Consider the following 8,719-nt stretch of genomic DNA (forward strand, 5'->3'; position numbering starts at 1 on the left):
TTTACATCCACTTTGATACCATCCTCCTCCTCAGATGTAAGGTTAGACACTTCAAGGTTGCATTTTCCAGACTGTGTTCCTTGAGCTGTACACGTGTGCACATTCCACGTGTCCATGTGGTATGTGTGTGTGTGTGTGTCTGTTGGGGGAGGTTCTGTTGTCGAATACATTTGCCTTCATTCTAACTTTCCCTTAGATGCTACCATTATAAATTGCCACATAAATGCCCTTACAAGTCCCGCAGCCATAATTTAACTTTGCTTAAAAGTTAAATTATCATTCGGCATTTTTCAAAATAAGTTAACCATAAACTCCTCTTTTCAAATAAAATAGAAAATCTGCTAAAATCCATGTAAGTGAATTTTGAGAAATATTACCACACGGCCATCTTTAGTTAATCTTTGTCCTATGAATGCTCCAGTACTCACGAATTCTGCTTCCTGGTATCCCCGGTCTTTTTCTGCCTCAATATCCCCACTTTCATCACCTCTCATGATGACCGCACAGTCTCTGAGCAAGAGCCTCCCTCCTTTTAATGTCTTGCCTCTTTAATCCACTCTTCGCTTGGCTTCCAGAATAGTCTTCTTCAACACCAATCTCTTTCTTAAAAGCTTTGAATGGCTACCCTTTACTTGGAGAAGAGGGTCCAGGGTCCTCAGCCAAGGAGCAAATACTTTTCCTCATGGGCAGCCCTCCCAGCTTTTACCCAAGCTCCATCTGCAGGCTGTTATGGGCCAAGGTGGGGGCTTCTGAGGGAATGCAAGTGGGGCAGCAGGTTTCTGGGTAGGGGTGAGTTGGGCAGGACGATGGGGGTGGCGGTTGTGCCTGGGAGAGCAGCCTTGCGGGGACAAAGCCGAGCAGAGAAAGGACAGGACAGCCTGAGATTAGAACCAGCAGCAGGTGTGGAGAGAACAGGAGGATGGGGGGTGGAAGGCAGGGTAGGAAGGAGGGAGGAGCTGGGCGGAGAGGCGGCCCCAGAAGGGCTGACACAAGGCGGTGACTGAGACCATCGCCAGGCGCTCCTTGGTGCAGACGCTGACCATCTCAGCAGGTGCAGCAGGGTGCTGGCTGGGCAGACGTTCCTCCCCCACCTGCAGCGCTTCCCTCCACTGAGCTTGTGGTCCGGCCCACCCATGGCTCCCCGTCACTTCATTTCTTCCCCAGGACCCGGCCGATGGACGCAGTGTGAAGCCTTCCCCAATCCCAGCCCCGAGATGCTGGATGGTAAAGCTGCACTGCTTCTCTTAAGCAAAGTGGATCGAGTCCCTGGTCCTATTCACGGCACATGGACAATAAACATTTAAGGAACTGGTCTGAGAATGAGATGGGGTCTTGGTGTTGACATCAGAGGATCCATGAGATGCTCCGGATCCCTTAGGCGACTTCATGAAGTGGCTTGTTTCTAATTCTGTGCTTCTTCCCACTGGTGAGACGCATCTTTACTTCTCCCGATCCAGTGAGACCCACAACATTGATCTTGCCTGATGTAAATCAACAAGAAGGGATGTAAATGTTTGTCAAGAGGGAAGGTGGCTAGACATAAGTCTCTAGTATAGTCTGTTAAGGAGAGAATAAGGAGAAGACGAGGAGGAGGCGGAGGAGGTAGGAGACGAAAGAGATGGAGAGTCAGAGGTAGTGTTGGAGAGAAGGGGATACAGCAGGAGAAAACGGGGGACCTGCGGCTTGATGGATTTTAAACGAGAGCAATCGTGTCCTGCTATTTCCTTGGGGCCTGAGCTGCTGTTTGAAGTCACCTGGATAATGAGGTATTTGGCTCCTGTTTATTCTTCAGAGCTCCGTGCACACTGGAATCCTGACTCTAGCTGAGACTCAATAAATCTGGGGGTGCCCTTTGTATGGGAGGAACCCTGCAGCCCACTTCAGAAGCATCCCCAGGATTGCAACCACAGGAACCAAATCAAGAACGCTTCAAAGACAGTTGCAATCGAGCCAGGCGCTGCACTTGCTCCCTTGGTCAGATGCCCCCACGTTATCCCCTGACGTGAGCGCTGAAAATCGCAGCCTCCAGGTGGTCCAGTTAACGAGAAACTTCTGCACAAGTCCTTAGCAAACACACCGGCATTCCTGGATTAAGTAAATTGCAATAAAGTAAGTCAGTATTAATAACACAAATGATGATGCAGTTGCATTTGGTAAGGACAAAAGTGAACACATTAACAATACTTTGAAATGAAAAATAATGAGCCTATTACAATCTGTATATTATTTGAAACTATTGAAATGGCATACATCATTTTTACGTATTTATGTCCATTTCATATATCTATAGGCTAAACACAAACTTATATCAATGACTGTGACATCTAGCTTAATTACACTTATCGTTTTTATCCCAACTGTTGCTGAGGAAAAATAACAGCATTTCCTGGTGGTCTGTCACAACAGCAGCCGGCAGCTTCCAAGAAAAACAGTTGACTTTCATCATCTGTGCCAAAGACAAGGGGTCCTGTTTGGTTCATCGAGAAATCAATATACTCCTTTAGAGTCTCCTCTCCAGACAGAAAGCCCTGTGCCTCCCTCAGCATTTACTTGTTGATAGCAGTTACTTATCTCCAAAACAATACTGACAATTTTGCCTAAATAAATGAACGTTCCCACTGCTGCATTCCCGCGTGGCAGGAACAGTAAGTGAACATGAACAATGAGTTCCCATAAGGGAGACCCCTCTTGGGGCTAGAGCATCATTATCATCAGACAAACATCATTATGGTCCTGCTCTTTGCTCATCATGCCGTCCCCCTCCCGTGACTTGATGGCACAGCTCATGCCAAGTAACAGTCAGGGTGCAGTCAGCACAGGGCTGGATACCCAGGGCCAGGGATGAAGTCTGGGTTCTCCATTTGATGAATTCGACCTTGTCAACTTTATGTGTGTTTTTTTTTTAATTTTTTAAAAAAGATTTTATTTATTTATCTGGGAGAGAGAGAGCACAAGTGAGAGGGGCAGAGAGAGAAGGAGAGTCTTAAGCCAACTCCGTACTGACCTTGGAGCCTGACATGGGGCTTGATCACAGGACCCTGACACCACGTCCTGAGCCGAAACCAAGAGTCAGAAGCTTAACCAACTGGGCCACCCAGGCAACCTTTTTTTTTTTTTTTTTTAACCTTTTTAATCCCTCAGATCTCAATTAATAGAAACGATCCATGTTAAACATTGTTTCATTCATTCACATTTCTGTTAACTGTTTTTAATAAAAGCTCATCACAGATTCTGGGAATAAGGGGAGAGGATGGAAAAAGAAGAAGGAGAGGCGTTTTATAGTTTATCAGAGATCTTACTATTATGATTAAAAACCAGAGAAAAGTGGACTAATAGTTTTCTAGGTTGGGTGGGGGATCTAGAAATAGGATATTTGGTGGAAAAGGGGACACGGTGCCCCCAGCAAGGCATCTGGGTGTCAGGGAAATTCGGGGAGAGAGAACCTTCCCTGCGAGCTACACAGAAATAACTGTGGCATCAGGGCCACGCAGTGAAAGGCCGGGTGGGGTCAGGCTGCCGCTCTGGACAGTCAACAGATTAATTGCAGCACATCCACCACATCTGATGAACACAAGTGGTTCTTTCGAGCTGCTTCTGCAGGAATTTTTAAGTAAATGGTCACAGCATTGGCACTGCAGTCAAAGAAATGTTTTACCATGAAAATAGTCTTTTATAAAAGAATGGAACTCTCTTTGGTCAAATCAACAGATGTGAATGCAGCCACTTACTGTGATTCTCGTAACTATTTGATCAGATCATTACTTTTCTTTCCATTTTCATTCTGTCATATTGTGAAGCAAGTGGTCTCACAAGCTGGTTTTTCCATAAACCATTTTTTGCTGCCTTAAATATATATCTACCCCAATGAGCAGGGTGTTTTCCTTCTGCCAACCCCACTCCTGGGGGGTATATCCACCTTCTAGAGGCATCAGTTTGATGTTATTTTGGTTGTTATTGTATTTTACTGATGCAGGGTGGCTCGTGAACATTTGTGGACCACATCCACAGATTTCGTGGCTTTCTGTTCCTTAGATTTGGCTTACCAGGAATTTTGCAGCTTTTCAGTTGCCTTCCAAGTCACGTGCTGCGTTAGAATGATGGATGTTTCTAAGGCTTGGATTTCACAAACATTTTGGGAGGACCTACTATTGCCAAATAACCCTCAAACTGGAGGTCCAAAAATGGAAGCGATGCCTTCTCTAAGTGCAGTCTGAAGGGAAGACGAGACACACACTGGTAGCTGCCCTGGGTGGGAGCACATTCCACACGGCCTCACAGAATCCTTACAACAACCAGAGGCAGTTGTATTGTCCTCACTGGAGAGATGAGGAGGCCGAGCTGTGGAGAGACCAAGGGGCATGAACCTTGGCATGAAACAATGTTGAAACATCCAGGCTTCAGACTGCTGGTTCCAAGGTCACACAAAGCAGGTGGCTCCAGCCCATGCATTTGGTGGCCTCCAGAATGGTGAGTGGGTCCCAAAAGATAGGTCTATGTTCTAATCCCCAGAACCCGTGAATGTCACCCTATAGGGCAAAAGATGTGATTAAGATGAAGCTCTTGAGGCTGTGGGTTATTGAGTTCAGCCTGGGTCTCCACTGGAGGGAGCAGTGCGGCCCTGGGCTTCATGCACCTGCTCTGGACTTTTTTTTTTTTCTTTTTTAAAGATTTTATTTATTCATGAGAGACACAGAGAGAGGCAGAGACACAAGCAGAGGGAGAAACAGGCTCCCCGCGGGGAACCCCATGCAGGACTCGATCCCAGGACCCTGGGATCACGACCTGAGTTGAAGGCAGACGCTCAACCACTGAGCCCCCAGGTGGCCCTGCTCTGGACGTTTTGTGACGACGTCTTGCAGGCAGGGAGCCCAGCATTGATCAGCTTCATGCCAGCCCATGGAGCAGGAAGGAAAGCGTTATTTCCCAGGCGGATCTCCCTCTGCGTGTCACCCACCCGTTTCCAGGGGGGTCCGTCTGCATGTGGTGTCTGCACAGGATGAGGGCCGGGGGGGCGGGCAGCAGGAGGTGAACCTGGGTCTGGGACTCACCGCGGGTGGTTCCAAGCCCCTGGTGGTAGCAACCCCTCGCCTTGCTCGGCACAGGGGGACCCAGGAGGCGCAGGCGGTGTGAGTGAGGCACCCTGTTTCTGCTCCCGGGACTAACAAGGCCCCATGCTCCCCGTTGGTGGTGGTGGTGGGGGGCCCTGCTCAGCCCCTGTGGCGAGAGGCCCACAGTAGGCAGTGCCCCAGGAGGAGCTCTCGGCCACGCGAGCTTGTGCCCTGAGCTGGGGGGGACTTGGCTTTTCTGCCCCATAAGGCCCAGGGCCATAGGATAGCCCGTGACCTGCTTCTTGGGTGGAACCTTACGGTCAGGAGATGGTTTTGGAAATGTCACCGGGGGAAGGAGACCTCTTGCCCATAAAAGCATAGCTTCTGGGGCTGCTTGGGTGAGAAAGGAATGAGCCCGGGGCCCACTGGGAAGCATTACGAAAATTCGAAGTAGCTGAGAATATTTACTAGGAAGACATACGCAGGTCCTAAAACCACCTGTTAGCAAAGCTTTTGGATGTCAGGGTGTGAGGAGGTGAGCCCCTGGAGGGGGGCTGGAGCAGGGCGGGGGCCACCTGGGGAAGGACCTCTGTGGGGAGCTGCGGAGATCGTTGGGGGGGGGCTGGTTTAGAGGGAGGACGTAGGGGCGCAGACGGAGGTCGAGGGGAGACTCGGGGGGGGGCTGGTTTCGAGGGAGGGGGTACTAGGAGCACAAACCGAGGTTGAGGGGAGGATTCCGACCTCCCAGCTACAGCAGCTCTGAGCATCTGCCAGGCGAGGGGGCTGTGGGGACGGGGTAGGACGTGGATAAATCCTACAGAGACGCGGCACCTGGGGGGCTCAGCAGGTTAAGCAGCTGAGTCTTGGTTGTGGCTCAGGTCGTGGGCTCGAGCTCGGCGTGGGGCTCAGCGCGGTGTCTGCTCGGGTCCCCTCCCTCCGCTCCCCCTGCTCGCACACACTCGCACAAATACACACCAGTCTTAAAAAAAAAAATGAGGAAGAACAGATAAGTAGCCAAACTCGTAACAGGGCTACAGTTCAGGCTACAGAGAGGACGAGAGACACAAGCAGAGGTGCGAGAGCGGAGAAGCACGGGAAAGCGGGGTCTGGTGCCTGCGGCCGGGGACACTGACGGGGTGAGCGGGTCCAAGGCCGAGGCCAGGCCGCAGCGCAAGCGGCCGGAGGGGCGCCCGGTGTCCGCCCTGAATCAAGTCCTCGAAGACGGGAGCAATCCCCAGGGCAGTGCTGGGCTGGGGGGTCTGTGACACCGGGGCACCCCGTGCTTACTTAGGCTTCATCTGTGTAAATTTGCGGAGCGTGGTGGCAGGTGACCAGCCCCGTCGGCACCGAGCCCGGGATGCGTCCTCCTCGCGGTGTCCTCAGGGCCAGAGGCTCCGGAAAGCTCCGGGGCTTCTCTGAGAACACTAATCCCGGGGCGCCTGGTGGCTCCGCCGTCGGTGAAGCGTCTGCCTGCGGCTCAGCTCATGGTCCCCGGGGCCTGGATTGAGCCCCAGCTCGGCGGGGAGTCTGTCTCCCTGTCCCCCTGCCCCTCCCCGCTGCGCCTGCACTTTCTCTGTCTCTGTCTCAAAATCTTAAAACAAGAACACTAGCCGCATGCGTGGGGCCCACACCCTTACAGCCCAGTGGCCTCCCAGAGGCCCCAGGGCCCAACACCATCACCTTTGGGGGTTAGGGCTTCGGCATATGAATCTCGGGGGTGGGTACAAACATTTGGACATAACACATGGTGACTGAAGTAGTGGATCCCAGTGTCCTCCTCCAGGCTCTGGTCCAAACTTGCCAGTGTTTGGCTCTCGCATGTCTTGCTCTGGGTTCGGGGCCTGTGCGCGTGAGGCGTCCTAGGCCCCTGATGGGAGGAAATCCTGGTTGGGGACGTTGTGCATTTATTTTCAACTTTTTTGAGCAGTGTCGAGTGCGCTGTCCAGCAAGTGCCACTGCCCCCCCCCCCCCCCCGGCCCCTCCAAGCAGTGGGTCAGGGCTCCCTGTCCATTCTCTTTCTTTTTTCTTAACATTTAAACAGAATGTTTTATTGACTTTAAGTCAGCTGGGGACAAAAACCTGTGTTTATGTTCTAAGACCATTCACTTCTTTACTGATTTCAAAGCGTTCACCCGTCTGGCAGATGGAAACGAGGAGCCCACGCTGCACGTTCCTGATTTCAGTGAGGCTGGAGGTTCTCTCAGAAGCTCCTCAGCTCCACGTGCCCTCCCTTTACTATTAACTGTTCTGGGATGTTAACATGCCCACTTTCGCCCTGGGTTGCTGCTTCTAGCTCACTGGTTGTCTTCAAGCTCTTTGCAAGTAATCCTTCCTTTGCTATAGGTGCTGTAAAGCATTCTCATTAGTGGCTTAATTTTTTTCTAGTTTTTTTTTTTCAAGATATTATATACTTATTTTAGAGGTGGAGAGAGTTTGAGTGGGGGGAGGAACAGAGGGAGAGGAACAAGCAGACTCCACGCCGAGTGCAGAACCCTGCCTGTGGCTCAATCCTGGGACCCTGAGATCATAACCTGAGCCGAAATCAAGAGTCAGACGCTCAACCGACTGAGCCCCCCAGGTGCCCCTCTGTAATCTTTTTAAAAAAATTTTATTTATTTATCCATGAGAGACATAGAGAGGGAGAGGAAGAGACACAGGCAGAGGGAGAAGCAGGCTCCTCACAGGGAGCCCAGTGTGGGACTCGATCCCGGACCCCAGGATCACTCCCTGAACCGAAGGCAGATGCTCAGTCGCTGAGCCACTCAGGCGTCCCCTGAAGTTCCTAATCTTTTTTTTTTTTTTTTTTTTGAAGTTCCTAATCTTAAGACCAATCTTTTTCTTCATGATTTCTCATTCTGTGTCTTACAAGATCCTTCCCACAAAGGTCACAAGGATGACCGAAGTTGTAAGGTGTTAATCTATGTGGGACAGACACTTGTGTGGTGTGGGGCAGATTCCACTCCCTTCCTCCCCACCTGGTACCCGACGCCCAGCGCCATTCGTTTGAGCGTGTGACTGACCTCCGCATGGGTAGGTGTGTCCCGGTCTGCGACTGTCCGCCGTCCCCACCAGTAAGCACAGCCATCTGGGCGGCAGGGCCCTCTGTGAGAGCACGTGGCCTCCAGGGGACACAAGCCCCCTCTTCCTGCGGCACAGGGGCTTCACTCACCTGAACCCAACCACCTGCCTCATCTGTTCTGTCTGTGGCAGCGGTCACACAGCTGTGCCACTTTCTGGGCCTGCTCTCACCCTGGCCACCACGCCCCCGTCTCCCCTCTTGCCCTTCGGAGACTATCCCACACCTCGTCCCACTCTCCGAGGCCCAACCCCACTCGAGCGTCTTCTTGGCTCATGACACACTCAGGCGAAGCAGCTGGGGCCGACTTTGAACTTGTCCCTCCCAACCCCCCGCAGACTTCTCTGCCCTTGTGCCCCTCCCCCCTGCCTCCCTGGGTTCTGCCCTGAATCCAGTCCCCTGGGACCTCGCTCTGTCCTTGTCCCTTTTCTTCCCTGCATTTCAGCGTCTCCTCTCTTGCCTCCTTTTCTTTTGCATGTCCCCAGATTTCTTTCATCTTTAGGAATCCTAGAAAAAAAAAAACCGGTTCAAAGTGCAAACACACTGATGCTTTACTTAGTGTCTGTTAATCATTATAGAGAATGGGGGGGGGGGG

Source organism: Canis lupus, chromosome 1 (genome assembly GCF_011100685.1).
Source record: "Canis lupus familiaris isolate Mischka breed German Shepherd chromosome 1, alternate assembly UU_Cfam_GSD_1.0, whole genome shotgun sequence".
NCBI lineage: Eukaryota > Metazoa > Chordata > Mammalia > Carnivora > Canidae > Canis > Canis lupus.